The 17,630-nt window shown below is 38.0% G+C and overlaps 1 protein-coding gene and 1 long non-coding RNA gene across 3 annotated transcripts in view; one reads left to right on the top strand and one right to left on the bottom strand.

Annotated features, from left to right (window-relative positions):
- Positions 1–17,630, top strand: part of asic1b (acid-sensing (proton-gated) ion channel 1b) — a 161,711-nt gene that overhangs the window by 57,221 nt on the left and 86,860 nt on the right. The window lies entirely within an intron of this gene.
- Positions 12,773–13,693, bottom strand: LOC112450286. The gene is made up of 3 exons (XR_003038853.2): positions 13,565–13,693; positions 13,409–13,483; positions 12,773–13,045 (listed from the first exon to the last, which is right to left on the bottom strand). It is a non-coding gene; the product is annotated as an uncharacterized LOC112450286 (long non-coding RNA).

Below are 17,630 nucleotides of genomic sequence, written 5' to 3'. Positions count from 1 at the left end.
TTAAGCAATGCACATGTCAAGATCAGTGCTTGAGGCTTAGGGCAGAAAGAATAGCTCGTTGTTGTTCTAGCTTTCGTAATTTTTTTAACCAATTACCAAACTGCTTGAAATTTTTAGCTTATATAGTTTTAACTCATGATGGGGAACTTCCGCACCAACAGTATGTTGGCCACACATCTAATTAACAACACTAACACAGAATCTGATGTCTCTGAAAGTGGATGAATATTTACTAGTTATTGGCCATGTGAACACCAGCTCATTTGCCCTAAAGTATTTCTAACTTTATTAGGATCTCAAGTCACGTTTATTACGAACTTTTAGTCATTAAGGTACTTTTTTGTAAAATCAGCTTTTCACCAGCTAACATAAATAAAAGTTAATGGCCCTCTTCTCCGATATTAACCATTTCTGAAGTCATTAGAGGGACTATGATGTTTAAACTAAGTCTCCATTATTAATACATGGTTCCATGTTTTTTCTACAGACATTCCTGTTAGCCTGTGTAATGAACAAAGACAGAGGGACATATCCTGCTGAGATCATGATTCTTTACAGCCTCTACAGACATTTCCTCCACAAGCAAGTGGCCCTTACTAAGTGTTTTTATCACGCTGAGCGCAAACTAAAAGCGCAAGACCTCATGATGACTACAAGAAAATATTGCAATCATTTTGCTGTGCATCCAGGAACCCACTCCTCTTCCCACAGGCAGGGTTAGATTTTTGTTGATGTTGTCTCGACAAAGTTGTGTAAAACATCTCTTTTCCCTGGAGAGACAGAGAGATGTCTGGTAATAATTGCCAGACATTAGCGCAACCTTTTTTTGCTTTTTGTTTTTGCCCTCAGTACAGCATTTAGCTTCAATTTCTTAGAGCTTTCACAAACTAGAGCTCAAATTACAGAGGTGTGGTATAAATTGTACACATCTTCTTGTTTTCACACTCTGAGTGTTTCAAGCACTTGAGGCATACTGCTTTATTTTTTTCCTGGCAGCATTTGTGACCTTTGTAAATATACAAACATCCCCTTCAGCGGTGTGTCATGACCTCAGGAATATGATAGACTGTTCAGCAAACCTTAAAACTTGTAGACTGAATAAAATTTATTTTAGAGGCTGCTTATGGTGTGGTGGTCAGCAGGTTAGTGCTGTCACCTCGCAGCAAAAATGTTCCATATTTGAATCCAGTTAAGATATTTTTCTTCTTTTTGTGGAGCTTTCATTTTCTTCCTGTGTCTGAAATGATTATCTCCAAGTGCTCCAACTTCCTCCCACAGTGCAAATACCTAAGATTTTATCATCAGTTGGTGGTCCTAATAAAAATATAGGTCTAACTATTCATGGTTGTTTGTCTTTTTGTGATAGCTCTGTTGTAAACAGGTGACCTGCTGAAAATTTTCCTACTTCTTGCCTTACAACAGCTGGAAGAAACACCAGTTTAGTTTGAAAAATCTATGGAAGTTAGAATTAGATTAGTGATTCTCCATGCACTATACGTAAAAGTAAATTAAGATCACTTTCTTTTGTACTGTTGGAGGAGTTTTTCTCGATGCTTTCCTGCTGAATAGTTTAACATTTGCATTTCAAACCTGTTTTACAAATACTAGGTATCATGCTGTCTAAAATGTTGGGTCAATTCTTTGATCCCATCAGTCATTAAATGAACTTAGTGCCTGAATACCAGACCAAAACAGACTAATAGCATGGCAGAAAATCCAAATTTTTCTTAAAGGCATAAGTTCTTCTCTCTTCATGAGCTTCTTTTTGCTAGATGTAAATGTAGATGCTGCATTCATTCAAAAATGTGCTTTTGTTTTATAGTTTTTTTAAAAAAAACTTCTCACAAAGACTGTGGTTGTTATGAACTTTTTTTTTTACAAACACTTGTACTGTGGTTTTGCATCTTTATTTGTAAAGAATCATCTCTGTTTTCTTCCTCCTTCCATGGAGCTGGATTTGGCAGAGTGTGCAGCATTGGGTAAGAGCTGAGATCCAAAGTCCTTTAGATGTCTGACTTGTCTGTTTTGTTTGTTTACCTATGATTTGCTTCAACTGTTGCATCCTCCTCTTGTTTTATTAACCCCATATCCTAGGAACATTTCACTAATGCAACCGCTTTTTAAAATAAATAGTTTGGGAAATAATTTTAAGCTATTCATCCATTATCTTAATGCCTTTAGAATGATATGTTTGTGTTGTAGGGTTTATTATGCTTTCACACAGCTTTCTTGTCATACTAATTGTAATAAAAATGGAAACAAAAAAGACCTTTTATTTGCAGCAGAGACATAGTTACTTGGTACATTTAAATTAAGTAAACATTTTGAAGTATGCTTAGATTTGTATTTATTTTTTTTCTGTCTTTGTCTAGTCTTGTAACTTGGAACATTTTATTATAATTGGAAGATTTTTCCAAGAATACCTTTTTTTGCAATATCATAGTTCTGGAACAAAGCAAGTATGGTATTGTGGGGTAGACTTGGTTATTACTCTCTGACCCATGAATAAAAGTAGCAAGTTCCAGAGCTACCAAGACAGCAAGAAAGAAAGAAATGGAGAGATGGAGAGAAGACGAGCTACGCTTTGTTTGCTGGTAATAACTTATAGCAGAGATGTACAATGAAAACAGATTGTAGAGAAATAAGTGTCACCAAAAGAATTAAATGTAGGGACTAAAGAGAGTATTGGTCAACATTGTATGCCTTTGCCAACATTTTTAAGAAAGCTCTTAAACATCCATCTATTGGTTTATGCTTATTCATGGTCAGGTCGTGGAGGCAACAGGTCCAGGGGGAAAAACACTGTATGAATTATGTATTAGCATGTTGTTTTAGCATTTTGCCTGGAGCACGGAACTGTGCGTTGTGGCTCATAAACTGAATATAAGTCCATAACCTCCATGATGTTTGTCACATTGAGATTTCACACTGGGTTTTTCAAGCATTGAGCTCATGACATCACTGTTTGTTTTTGATGTTTGAAGTCGGTGCCTTGAGGCCAGTGTTGCAGCTCGATGCACTTCTGCATTTACTTCAATTTTGACATTGAGTGATTATGTCCATGTTTTGTTTAGTCGACGGTATGGCAAATTGTTTCAGAAGAAATTGTCTTTTAAAATCTAAGAAACAGAGCTTTAACACTTTCTGAAAATGCCTAAAACACAAAAGCCATTTAAATAGACCAGTGAGTGTCTCAGTTTTAAATCAGCAAAACCAAACAAAATAAAAATCAAAGTAACAGTTTCTGTACCTCTGTTTGTACAGAAAACATAAATCTGCCAAAGTAGATTTTGCTCACTAGGATGTTCTGCATTCCTAAAAATAATCCCAGGTTTCATTTTGATGTTTTAGGGTCACAATGATATTTCTGTCTATCTGAATCTTGTTTAGCTTTCCAGATGTGGATCTGAATTAATGTCACATTTGAAACACACCAGCAGTTTCACAAGGGAAAGTCTTTTCATCAAGGGTAAGAAAGCACTTAACAAACTGTAACAAGGTCTTTGAAAGCCTGTGTTGGAGAAAAGGCTGAACTCAGCAAAGCTGCCAGCTGCTTTCACATGAGCTCATCAGCCTACTTGTTTTCAAAACTTGTATATAATGAAAAGGTCTTTGGTTAAGGTATTATGTCTGCAGGCAAGTTTTGTATATGTGCATCCATTTTTCTATACATCAAAATAGTGACACTCGCCTTGTTTTTGTTGTATGTTTATTGTAAAACCCCAAAACTGAGTCCCAATCTTGACTGATCACAACTGAAAGCCAACTGTATTTATGATTATATATTATCTTCTCTGTTGATGTTACACCACTCAGTCCCTCATCCACATTCACTTTTTGCACTTATTTTAATTGAAATGCCATCATGAATTATCGTAAATCGATGCAGTGGAGGGACATTTGGCTCCTCTCATACATGAAAGTCCTCAAGTGAATGAGTTGCAGCTGTGTGGATTAGGTGTTTTTATCAAGGGTGTTGGCAAAACAACATTTGCCATGAAAACGCTAGTCTTGGTAACAGCTTTGAAAGAAGGGACATGTTTGGAGTATCAATGACTGTGTGAAAGATTGGAGAGGAGAGGATAGTGCTGCTGGATAGGTACCACTTCAGTCTGCCTCATCACTGAAATTTATTTCCAAGTTAGATTCAGTCTAGTACTGTATGATCCAGGCAGTCTGTTTAGCTGGAGCCTGATTAAAAATTCCCTTTTACTTCAATCTGTCAATTTATTCTAGATCTTATCATAATTTATGCCTTTATTTACAAATGATTAGAGACTACTTTTTACAAGGACAGTCTCTGTTTCATTTATAGTGGAAAGAAATTGAGTTTCCAGGGAAGGGGAGACATACTTGTGGAAGAAAACACAAAAAAATACACAGCTTTATCTGACAAACAGAGCCACATGGAGACTCTTATCACAGGAAATCACATTGTGGCACTTGTTCAGCCCAGCTTAGAAAGGCTTTTATTTCTTTCATTTGATTTTATTTATTTATTTAAATTTTTATTGTTTTATGTGTTCTGTAAAACTATGCAGTCAGGCAGTCCAAGCAGCCATCAGAGTGCCATTTTGACAAGCCAGATACTGTAAACACTTGCAGCTATCAGGTGAATCAGGTTATGCAAACAGATACTGAGACAGTCACACCTCCTGTCACCCAGACACTTATCTAGTCTTTGATGCTCCTGAGGATACAGTGGTTTTGAAATTCTGCAGCCTTATTTACTGAGACAAGAAGTTTTGCAATGCGTTATTCACTCTATAATAAAAGAAGAAACTTTAGCAAAATTAGAAAAATTAAAACTAAAATGTAGTAATAATTAAAGGGCTGGTTTTTGGCCACAGCCTTGCATGCCAACGTTTTAAACAAGGATCCTGTGCAATCACCACACCATTTTTAGGTCAATATCTGTAAAACTGACAGAGTTATAGCAATTTTTGTGTTTGCCAAGGTCAGTTGGCAGTGGCAGCCATCTTGAATTGGGTTGACTGAAAAAGTTAAATAGTTGTAGCTATACATCCAATAATTTCTTTCGGAGAGTTTCATTAAAATCTATTCTGTGGATCATGAGATATTATGCAAACTGGCAGACAATTGAACATACATATACACACAGACACCAAAGCAATTACATGATTGCCCACCATTAATGGCAGTGGGTGATAATTAGGTTAGTATGTTTCAAAAAGAACCAACATACTGTCGCTAATACCTAAAAATAAACTGCCAAACAATCCATTATCTCTTGTTCTTTCTTTGCCCTATGAAGTGACAAGATAACAGTTGACCTAATGTTAGTTGTCATGGTAGTACTTCTGCAGAAGGTAATTAAAAAACAAATTAAACTTGTTTTTCCATGTGCTGTCAAATCAAAAATGCTTATACTTGTATATTTTTTGTCACAATTGTTTATTTTGTTTTCTTCAATTGGACAATAATAATCCAAAATTTCCAAGTATAATACTTGTTTTGTTGTTGTTGGCCAAAATATATGCTTTTTATCTGTTAAGAATTTAACTTGATGGTTTAGCCTATATTTTGCACTTTTTGTTAGTTCCTATATATAGGAAGTTCTATTAAAGTGACATAAAGAGTTTACATTCCATGAAAGAAGATATTTTCTTACAGGGTCCATTCATAGTTCCACCTGTGAATGAAAAAGATGAATGAGTGAATACTGGGAGTGACAGTGGAGAATGACATACAATGTCACTGGAAGGTAAATTCTGGCAGATGGACAGATGGTGAAGAAAGATGATTCCAGGGCTTCCTCTGGATCTGGGGGGGGGGGGGGGGGGGGGGGTTGTTCCTCTCACTACACCCCCTTCTCTCACTACACACACATACAACCAGTAGAAGCCTTAATTAGCTGTTCTCTCGGCATTGTGTATGCAGTGCACAGGCGGGGAGGCTCCATTTATTCTCACACCAGTCTGCCACAGCAGCACCACATTCTATGTTTCCTTCCCTACTCACTCCTTTCATTTTTCATACACACACACACACACACACACACACTCAGACTCATATTTCCATCATGTTAAATGACATCATATTGACTTACATCCATTTATGGGAGACTTGGTCACCGCTTGTCTCACCCTAAACTTAAATCAGATCATAGAACCACAATGTGTTGATGTTAACAGATTTATGGCCCTGCAACATGAGTAATACATTAACACATACACACATAAGCACATTCTCGCACACACCATGTGATATATATTTTGCCTGTTTGTTGCATCATCCAAAATTCCCTCTTCATGACTATCAAGGAAGGACAATCTGTACATAAATACTAGCAACTTTCTGAGGCAACATTTCAGTGTCTCTGATTTTTTAGCTCACAGCAGAGGTGGCCTTACACACCATCACACACACACACACACACACACAAGCACAAGCTAAATGCCCTCAGTATAGCCAGCCTGTTTGTGACAGATGGTTTCGGATCCACAGCCTCTGGCACCACGCTGATGGTGCTGGGAGGGGAAAAAAAGCAGATAAATGAACAGGTGAACCTCTGCAGAGATTAGAAAAGTTTATAAATAGAGGCCGAGAAAAAAACTAAACTATATATATATGTATAAAATAGATTTGTTTTTTTCAGACTGCATGTGCATGTGTGTCAGTTTTCTTGTTGCAAATAAAAGAAATATCACATAATAATCAAGAATATGTAAAGACTACATACAAATTTACAATTACATCACAAATTTTGGAGCCACAGGTAGCTGAACAATGTTGGCACTGTGGCCTGTTTTATTGCAAGTATTCATTCTGCAGTCTCAAAAACTACAGTTTTAGCTACAGCATGTAAAGTATTACTCTTACAAAATAGTAAAGAAGCTTGCTAAGAAGTGGAGTCATGACTGACATTGGACTGGACAACTGTTGAAACTCTTTGGCAGTCCAGCTGAATTTCAAACATGCAACAGATCCATCAAAATACAGAAGAGGAGAAAGTCAGAGAAGGACACCAGCAGTAAATAATTAAGAGTTGCCCAGAGGGCACTACAAGCAATGAGATTGCACACCTACTCTTTTTTGCTTTTTTTTCTTTTTTTCAGCTTAAAGCATATCCTCGCTTTGTTCTTTCAGAGACCTGGTGATTGACGTGCAAACATACTGATGATGTTTTATTTCCGAATGTAGTGATTTGTTAGTTTACTTGTTTGCCTCTCACATGACCCAGATGGTTGTATGTAGTGATAATTGCTTATGATAACAAGTGTCATTACAACCATTGTGATTAAGAAAAGAGCACAAAACTTGCTTTTTTTGGCTCAAAAACTCCATAAAAAGTTAAAGAAATAAACAGACATTCCTAGGATTTGGCTTTGGTTCCTCCTGCATCCTCAGTTTTATTTATTTTATCAAAATATTTTAAACTCATCTTCAGTTTCAGTCTTTGTATATTGTGTTACTAAACTGAGCTGTTCACATTTGAATTCAGAATGTATTGAAGTGAGGTGGCGCACAAAGCCAAGCCTTGGTTGACCTTATAAAAGGAAGCTGTCGATGAGGACAGATGATCTTATTTGTTGGTAAAGGCCAGACAGAACGCAACAATAACTGCTTCTGTGTTGCCTCAGTAATGGTCTTACATCTATGATGCATCTGTAAAAATCCGACTGCTGTGGTCACCTGTTTAAGTTAAAAGTCTCACTACATGGCCAGGCATTTGTTTTAAGATCATTTACTTTATTTTCTGGGAAGAAATGAAGAGCTTGAGCATGTGAAATGGTGAACTTATTATAATCTGAATATGAAAAACAAATTGAGGCACAATCAAACTTATCAAGGTTATGAATTTAAAAAGAAAGTGAAGTGTTTGTAAGTAAAAAATAAAATATATTTTTTAAATTTCTTTATTAATTCAAAAATCAGTGCAAAAAGACTAAAAAAAAAGAATCACCAACCAAAGTTATGTGCTTCTGAAGTAATGAGAGCATGCTTAAGATTGGCTTTAAAGTTCTTGAGTGGAGATAATTACTAGCAAGAAGAAAACGATTGCAAATCATAGCCTACAGTGGTTCTGAATTTGTAAATCTAAGTGAAGTAGGAAATGGAGTCTTCAAGTTAAATGCACATATCAACGGAGTAGCCACACATACTGCTTGAAAGAGAGGAAACATAGAGATAGCTCTCTTACAAAGTACAAGAAGCAGACAAAAATGAACAAAATTAGTCATTATTCATATTTTTCCATGTTTATTACAGCCACGTTTATGAGCTTGTCTTCTTTGTTAAAATTAAGGCATGAATATAGTGTATATCCATGGTCTCCAACAAGCCTTCTGCATTATTCAGCACAGTTAAAAGAACCAAAAGCAGAATGTAGAGTGTATACTTAAGTTATTCATAGCACGGAATTATGACTTTTACCATGAAGTGATCAGAAGCAGCAGTGCTTCTCTGTTCCTTTAATCTACAATGTACAACTTGCATTTGAGAAATAAGCTGTTAGAGGTCAAACAAGGCACCACTCAGAAGGAATATCCAGGATAAGATAGTCTTATGTTTTACATCAAAGAGCAAATTATAGGCTGTTATTTACAAACAACGCTATTAAGCCAAAGAGGTAGATAATTTGTTTTGTGGTTAATGGTACAATTTGAGAACATTAGTAATGTGTATTTTGTATAAAATGCTGCCATAAATTTGTTTGTCTGTCTACTATTACTGAGAATTCAGTTTTTTGTTGTTTTTTTACCTTTACTTTTTGATCTATGTATTTGTATTGCAACCAGGGAGTCCAGTTGTCAAGATGTCACTCTCTACCCCTCCACACTTACATCTGTGTGATATTTTTATCAGTAGTTGGTGCTGACAGACAGCCAATCTGTCATAGAGCCTTGCTGTTATGGCTATGTTCTGACGTGCTGTTCACTGACCTCTCCGCTCTGGCTGCCCCTGCTTAGCCCTCGTATATCACTGTTACCTACATTAATACTACTGGACAAGAGGACTCTGCAGTAGATTACACTGGCTTCAGACACTAAACTGGCAGGGTCTGAGTGGGTGGCTTAAAGGGATGGCCCAGCTCTGTCTTTTCTCAGCACTGTGATTACAAGTTGCATAAACACTGAAAAGCTACAAGATACACCAAGTTGTCTATTAGAAGTTACATCTCCTACAGTATGTGCAAGCTGGTTTTTCAGAAACATTTTCTCATTGGATTTTGTTTGCATTTATGTGACATCAACAAAAAAAAAAATTGTATTTTGGTTTAGTTTCTGTATCTTGTAACAGAGGAGATCATTGCTGAATAAGAGCAGAGACAATCCTCTCAGAATCAAATTTTATTCTTTCAGTTCAACAGCTGCATCTCTTCAAATAAATGGTTCTTTTCTTTCAAACTATTGTATCTTGTCCTTTGAGAATAGTCACTAGAAGCTACAGACAATGTGTTGTGTTTAAACTTAACACTTTGATCGGGTAATCTTTTAGTAGTGTAGTGGTAAAGCTTCTTGTCTGATATGACGGAAACAAGTCACTGAATCCCCCATTTGGTAAATTGCCTGAAACCTTTGTTCCCACATGATTGAATTCTGCATGTTCCATTAAACAATTCCTCGCATTTTTTTATACTTTTATGCTTTTCAGTCCCTCACTGTAACTCTCCCCCAGTCTTATTATTGTATTGGAGGTACAGAGAGCAGTAGACCCACCAAATACCATTAGGAATTGTTCTCAAACATCACTGACATTCAGTGAGAGGATGCTGCTGGTACCAGTGTCTGATTGACAGTGTGGCACATCACAGCTTTGAACCAAAACAATATTTGTCACACACCTTGGACTTGGAGCAGCATGACAGACTCCAGATGATTTACCACACTCACATCCATAGTCTGTCAGCTCAGCTTTAAGTAAAAGGAAAGATAAATTCTCAACAGGGGGGCTGTTTCCCCTCTAGGTATTGATTGTGCTGGAGTCTTTAAACAAGAAAATCTGTTGTCATGGTTACTTCTCCAGGCAACTTTGTGTATACTCATGTAGCATTTGCAAGGTCAAAGACATGTCTGTAAAATGATGGTTATATAACCAGTTGATATCCCAAATACCATTCAGTTACAGATTCAGTCACAGATTTGAATGAGATCTTTGAGACTTTTCTCAATGGACTTGAGTTTTGGCAACACCAGACTGAAATGTCTCAACAGCTATGGATCACAGTTAAGTTCTGCACAGATTTTGTGAGTCCCAGCAGATGAATCTTAATGATTTTGACAATCGATACAGCTTTTTTTTCCCCCACAAAGTGCATTTGTGCTTTTGATTGAATACCTATGGAATAGACTGCAATGAAATTGGGTAGAGACAGTTGTACCCCAACGGGTGAAATGTGGCAGCTTTAGTGATTCCTTAACTTAGTGTAGAGCCATCACTGTCCCCTCTGCTTGGGTTTGATTACAACCTTTATATTTTGTATTTAGCTCATAAGTCACAACACTTGGCGCCTAAGCTCAACTGCATAAATGATTTTGTTTAATGATTTGTTTTACCATGTGATTGACAGTCATTCAGCTCCTTACTGAGACTGCAAGATCTGAGCTTCATTTTAACAAATTGTTAAGAATCGCTGTATAGACAACTGCAATCTCTGGAGAAAAAAACCTGCTGACAGACATGTAGTAACCATTGACTATATGTAAAATTGGGACATACCACCACTGATTAGTAATTTGTTGTGTCAAAGTCTTAAATTTAATGCTTTTTGCACTGTTTTCTTTAGATTCAGTAAAGTGATTTTTATTAGTCTTAACCCTCTGATTTGCCCTTATGGCCTTGTCTACACTACTACAGCATGTTTGCTGTTATTTTTTTAACAGACATATTTATCACAGTTAAGAATATTTTCCCAGTCCACCAGTGGTAACAAAAATGCCCATGCTATTCAACTAGGCAGCAAGAACGTCAACATTAATAACAACAAATTACAGAGAAGGTTAATTACTATTTCAGCACAGAAACAATGTTTAATGGAACAGGGTCAAGATAAAGCAAGACAGACAGGAAAAAAAAGTTAAAATGGTTTAATTGTTGCTTGAACCTTTAGAGCACAAGGTGATAGTGGACATGCATGCATCTCAGGTCCACACAGAGACACTTAACATAGAGTTTTTAAAAGAAATTCTGCTTTGGAAAGAATTTTAAAACATTTTTTGATTTCCTCACTGAAAGATACTGGAGGTGCAAAGATAGTAAAAAATGCCAGTAGTATGGATAAGTTTAAACCTAAAAAGCTATAAGGAGGTTTCATTTAGAGTTTGAAGAGTGACACAAACCTGTGAAAACATAAAATTATTCTAACAAAAATTTCTATGTGCATTGGAATGATTGGTACCATAATTATGCAGATGTGCATTATTATTTTCATCCAAATCATTAGTCTCTTCAAAAAATTACTTATACATGTTATGTAAACATAGCTTTGTGTTATAAAGCAGTTTTTCATACCTAATTATTTTTACAGTAATTTCTTCATCAGTTATTTGACAGTTCAAGGAACAGTCTTCACTGATTAGATATTATTTCATCATACAAAACTCCTTTGCTAAATTAAAAACAGATTTGTCATTTCTCTAATAGCCCGGACATGATTTATTGTGTCACATCATGATGAATGATGATTATTTTTTTATTGTTGTTTTTGTTTGCATATTAGGGAAATGTAATGCACACTGATGCCACACCTGAATAAGAATCTGAGTAAGACGGAGCTTTAATGTAATAGCCAGTGGACAACCCAGTTTGATTTGTTGCAGTAACTTACCTTGAGATAGATTTAATTAATTTAGTAAAATATTTTTTGAAAGAATTTTTTTCTCCTTTCATTTATAGGATATTTTTTACTTTCATTTTGTTTTAATTGTGCAAATGTATAGTGCAGTTGACTCACAGTGACAACATTCATTATGCTTAATGGTTTTGAGATTTATTATAATAATGCAAGTACTTTGCATAACCTGCAGTTTTCTTCACAAGTTGTGTGCTTGAAATAAATTATTTTAATGAAGAAAATGGAGGAAGGATTAAAGCTTTCCGAATTCTTACAATTTTGATTGACATTTTTGTTTCCTTCATGGATGCTTAATTGATGTGTTTAAACAAAAGCTGCATATTTAGTTCAACATCAACCTGCTCACTTTTAGTCTCTAGTGTAAGAAAACGATCAGACACAGTACATCAATGCATGGTATATTTACTGAGACAGCTTAGGCCAATTGACTATTTAGACAGTATGGAAGTGCTCATTATAGTTTTAGTGCTAAATCTTGATATCAGATGTGGGTCTACAGTCACTGTGGATCCACATGGGGTCAATTTCCATAAATTTTAAAAGGTACGCATTAAAAGGGGTCGTGGGGATGAGAGTTATACATGTCCTGTGGTGACAGTACAGTGTGAAATTATTACACAAGGTTGCACAACTGCACTGAGCAGTCAAGTTACTGATCTATGATGTGAAAATCAGCAGAAGTGTGGGTTGTCTTTATTCTTTAGGCCCATCTTGACACTGATGTGAAAGACTATCTGTAAAAAGACGATTATGTAAAATGTTATTGCATATTTTGTGATAATTACTGCTTTTCCTGTGTAACATTAAATTTAACTGCCATAAAAATCTACAGAACAAAAAGAAATTATGGTGCGTAGCATGAGTGTTATGCTTAAGTAACTGTGATAAGCTGTTATATTTGGTCATATTTGTTCACTGTTATGTTGCCTTTTGTATATGTAACATTTATGGGCTAGGCAGCTAACTGCGGCTACAAAAGCAGCATCAGAAGAGGGTTCTTTAAGGAGCCTGAGGTGTGAATGAAAACACGAAGCAATGGTTTTAGTTTGTGTGTATATATTGTGAATTTAAAGGGAATAAACAAACAACAACAAACAGTTACAAACACACAGTGAGAGACAAGTTATTTCAAAAATAAATTCAAAGATCATAGGTCTCTTCTTTCTTCTAGCTCGCCATCCTTGGACTCAGAGGAGGATCTGATCCATCATATAAAAAAAACCCGACCTAGAAAGGCCAGAAACCCTATTAAGTGGTTTATCAGTGTGATACACAACTGCAATAAATATCAAATTCAAAATGCAATAATCAAACTAAACATTTCAGTCAGGTTAAATTAACCATAATTTAAATAGACAAAAAGAATATCAATCATATTTCAACTAATCAATTTAAGGTTAAAGTTGAAATCAAAATTCACTTTCAAAATATCAATCAATAAAAAGTAAAATAAATTAACTCAAATACTCAAGCAGGGTGAGGAAAATAAATTAAATAAATAAATATACTGCGCAATATCAAATTAAGTGTAGCTACATCCTATTTAATACAACAGTGCCAGAACCGGCGCAATAGCAGTGATTAGGTTACCTTCATGAAGTGGGGCACCAAACTGCAATCAGCTGGGACAGTCTTGGTGACGCCCAGGTAACAACACCAACGGTTCTATTAAAACAATGCTCCAATGAGCAATCAAGCAGAAATTGCATGACAAACTAATGCTGCTTTGCTTCAACAAAAACTCACCAAACGAAAGATCAAATCAGTGGAGTCAGAGATTTTGGGTGAATTGTTCTCAGCAAGATGCCACACAGCCAGCCACAATCACAGTGGAACACGTTCCAACTGCGCTGGAGGTGGAGCTTTAATTAAGGTGGAAAGGTTGGGGGGATAACAGGAAGTAGGTCCGCCAAAATAAAAGTCTAACTAATTATCTAATTAAGGGTTACATGTTCCCCCCCTAAACTCATGTGCGTCCTCGTGCATGCAAGAGGCTGGTGACACACCACACCGTCACATGATGCAGAGGTCATAGAGGTCTCATCCAGTTCCAGAGCAGATGTAAAAGCTGTGCTGAGTCCCTGGAATAGGTACTGGATGCTTTGCAGAAGTGGATGCCCAAGTTTCGAATACTGCAGACGAGATGGCGGCTGACGTGTTCGAGTTGAGCATCGGGCAGGTGGTTCTGAATCTGGACTGGAGAGTTTTGAAGCAGTAGAATCACTTAACAGGCTGGTTTGTTCTGGAGATGATGCAGATTCTGGGTGAGGAGAGACAGGTCCTGGTTGAGAGAAGGTATTGTCCTCGAGAGGCTCTGAGTCAGCAGAATCTGCTTCATTTTCAGCCGTTTGCTCCATGTCCAGTTCGACAGTAGATTCAGGTCCAAACTCTACTTCCTGTTCCTCACCAACAGTTTCTTCCTTGAAGCCCTGTGAGCGCTGGCCAGGCGGATCCACAGGAACAGGAGCAACAGTAGATGGGGGAGCAGGTAAGTCAATCTCAGTTGTAATTCTGGTGAGATAAGAGCTAGAGTAATCAGGTAATTCAGGTAAGGACATTTCTTCATTTTCAAGATCTGAAAGATCTATATTTTCCGGAGTCGCAGGTGCAATCACAGTCGTTGGTTTTATTTGTTCTGATTTGGAGGCTGGAGACAGGTAGCCACAAGGCAACAGCAGATCACGGTGGAGGGTTCTGATGGGACGATCTTTGCCTTCTGGCTTTACTGTGTATACTGGAAGAGTACCGGCTTTCTTCTGAATAATATACACATCCGGCTCCCACCGGTCTGCGAGCTTGTGCTTGCCTCGTAGTTTGACATTTCTAACCAGAACTCTATCTCCAACTGAGAGTTCTGCAGCTGTGACTTGCTTGTCGAATCAGATTTTGTTCCTCCACATGACTTTCTTAGAATTTTCAGTCGCAATCTTGTAACTTTCTTTGAGGTGTGACTTGAGCTTTTCAACATACTGTGAATGAGATGTAGATCGTTTCTCAGACACAGGCAGTCCAAAAGCTAAGTCAACAGGAAGTCGGGGTTGTCGACCAAACATGAGTTCATATGGGGAGTATCCAGTGACATCATTTCGGGTACAGTTGTAAGCGTGTACCAACGGCTTTACAAAGTCTTTCCAGTGAGTTTTGTCTTCTTCCTGCAGCGTACCCAACATGTTTAAAAGTGTTCTGTTGAATCGTTCTACAGGGTTACCACGAGGATGGTAAGGTGTGGTCCTAATCTTTTGGATTCCTGTGATCTGACAGAGCTCTTTGATAGTGTGAGATTCAAAATCAGTCCCTTGGTCGCTATGGAGACGCTCTGCCAGTCCATAATGAACAAGGAAGTTCTCCCATAGCACTTTTGCTACAGTTTTAGCTCTTTGGTTTGGTGTTGGCACTGCAACAGCATATTTTGTGAAATGATCAGTTATCACTAAAACATTTTTAGTGTTGCTTCGATCTGGTTCTATTGAGAGAAAGTCCATGCAAACAAGTTCTAGTGGTCTTAAAGTTTTAATGTTAACAAGGGGTGCAGCTTTCACAGGTCGTGCTTTCCTTCGGATGCATCTCTCACAATTCTTGAGTTTGTTACCAACATCAATTGCCATGCGTGGCCAGAAGAACCGTGATCTAACGAGGTCCAGAGTCCTCTCTGTACCTAAATGGCCCATCTGGTCATGAAGCTGGTTGAGGACCTCAGCCCGCCATTCCTCTGGAAGTACAAGTTGGTAAGTAAGCTCACCTCCAATATTCCTTCTCCTGACAAGAACATCATTATGGAGCTCCAGACGTGTAAGCTCTCGCAGGAGTAATGGCAGATCGGGAAAGCTGTTCCCTCAGAGATGGCGGTGGGTTTTCCCCTCTTTCCAACTGAGTGATGATGTGCTGAATGACAGGATCGGTTCTTTGTTTGTCAGCAATTTCACCTTCAGAAAAAGATGTCACAACAGGTGAAGAGAACTGCAGATCATTAACAAAACTGTCTGGTAAACTATCAGTGTTAATGGAGAGAGTTTGAACAAGAGCAGCAACCTGGTCCAGGTTGGGTGAGCTGTACACCAATTGTCTATCACATATTGCTTGGACTGAGTGCTGGTCAATGAAAATACAGGATGGATGATCCAGATGTTGTTCAGTGAACTTCAATATTCTCTCTTTCTCCTTCAGAGACAAGGGATCAGCCACCTGTTCAGCATGAGGTCGCCGAGAAACACCATCAGCATCTGCATTTAACCGGCCAGCCCGATAAATGATCTTAAAAGTAAAAGTTGAAAGGGCAGAAAGCCATCTATAGCTTGTAGCATCCAATTTAGCAGAAGTTAGCAAATATGTCAGTGGGTTGCTATCTGTAACCACAGTGAAGTCGGAGCCATACAGGTAGTCATAGAATTTTTCTGTAACTGCCCATTTGAGAGCCAGAAACTCAAGTTTATGGGCAGGATATCGACTTTCACTGCGGGACAAACCTCTACTAGCATATGCAATCACCTTGTTTCGCCCATCATGTTCTTGGTACAAAACTGCACCAAGGCCAATAGAGCTAGCATCAGTGTGCAAGATGTATGGTTTACCTGGGTCTGCAAATGCAAGAACTGGTGCCGTACTCAGCTTCTGGATAACCTCTTCAAAGGCCTGCTGGCAAGACGTTGTCCAGCGTGCAGCAAAAGGTTCTTTGGGGTCAAGGTAATGTTGCAACTTCATTTGTTTTGATTTTTTCTGGCAGGGTGGATATCCAGCTGTTAGCTCATTAAGGGGTTTGACCACTGACGAGAACCCTTCCACAAACCGGCGGTAATATCCTGCAAAACCAAGGAATGATCTGAGCTCTTTAAGGTTCTGAGGAACCGGCCAGGATGTTAATGTGGAAATCTTGTCTGGATCCGTCTCCACTCCATCACTTGAGACTACATGTCCAAGGTAGCGAACAGATGTCTGAAAGAAAACACACTTTTCAACTGACAACTTCAATCCAAATTCTTTCAAGCATTGAAGAACTTTCTTCAATCGGAGTTCATGCTCCTCTAAAGTTGATGCAAACACTATCAAGTCATCAATGAAAACAAGCACTTCTTTTAAATTCATGTCTCCCATACACCGCTCCATGAGACGTTGAAAGGTGCTAGGAGCATTAGTTACTCCTTGAGGCATGCGGTTAAATTCATAAAATCCAAGCGGACAGACAAATGCAGTTTTATTCTTGTCTGATTCATTCATCTCAATCTGATAGTAACCTGATTTTAAATCCAATGTGGAGAACCATCTGGAGCCAGACAGCGCTGAAAACGTGTCCTCCAGCTTTGGCAACGCATATGCGTCTCTGATGGTCTGGGCATTCAACTTCCTGTAATCAATACAGAGCCGTACTGCACCGTTTTTCTTCCGCACTACAACTATAGGAGAAGCAAAGGGTGAGTTAGATTCACGTATAACACCAGACTGCAGCAGTTCTTGAATGTGTTTACGCACAGCATCCACATCCAGGGGGTGGATGGGTCTTGGTCGCTGTTTAAAAGCAGTGGGATCTGACAGCTTGATCTCATGCTTAACCTTATCTGTGCAACCAAAATCAAGATCATGCTTTGAAAAAACATCTGACATACTGTTGAGCATAGTTGTTATGCGTTGCTTCCACTCAGCTGAGAGTGGAGAGTCTCCAAAGTTGAAATTCAACTTGGCTGGATTTGGCTTTGCACTCTGGGAAGGTTGATGCACACTCTGCTCCTTGTGAAGGATGGTCTGGATGGTACTGACTTCAGCGATGGCTGCTCTAGCTGGGATCACAATATCATGGTCAGATTCATTAGTGGTCACCACA

This window comes from Kryptolebias marmoratus, linkage group LG4 (genome assembly GCF_001649575.2).
Source record: "Kryptolebias marmoratus isolate JLee-2015 linkage group LG4, ASM164957v2, whole genome shotgun sequence".
NCBI classification, from domain to species: Eukaryota; Metazoa; Chordata; class Actinopteri; order Cyprinodontiformes; family Rivulidae; genus Kryptolebias; species Kryptolebias marmoratus.
The sequence above is the reverse complement of the archived record's forward strand: the minus strand, read 5'-3'. Positions and strand labels throughout refer to the sequence as shown.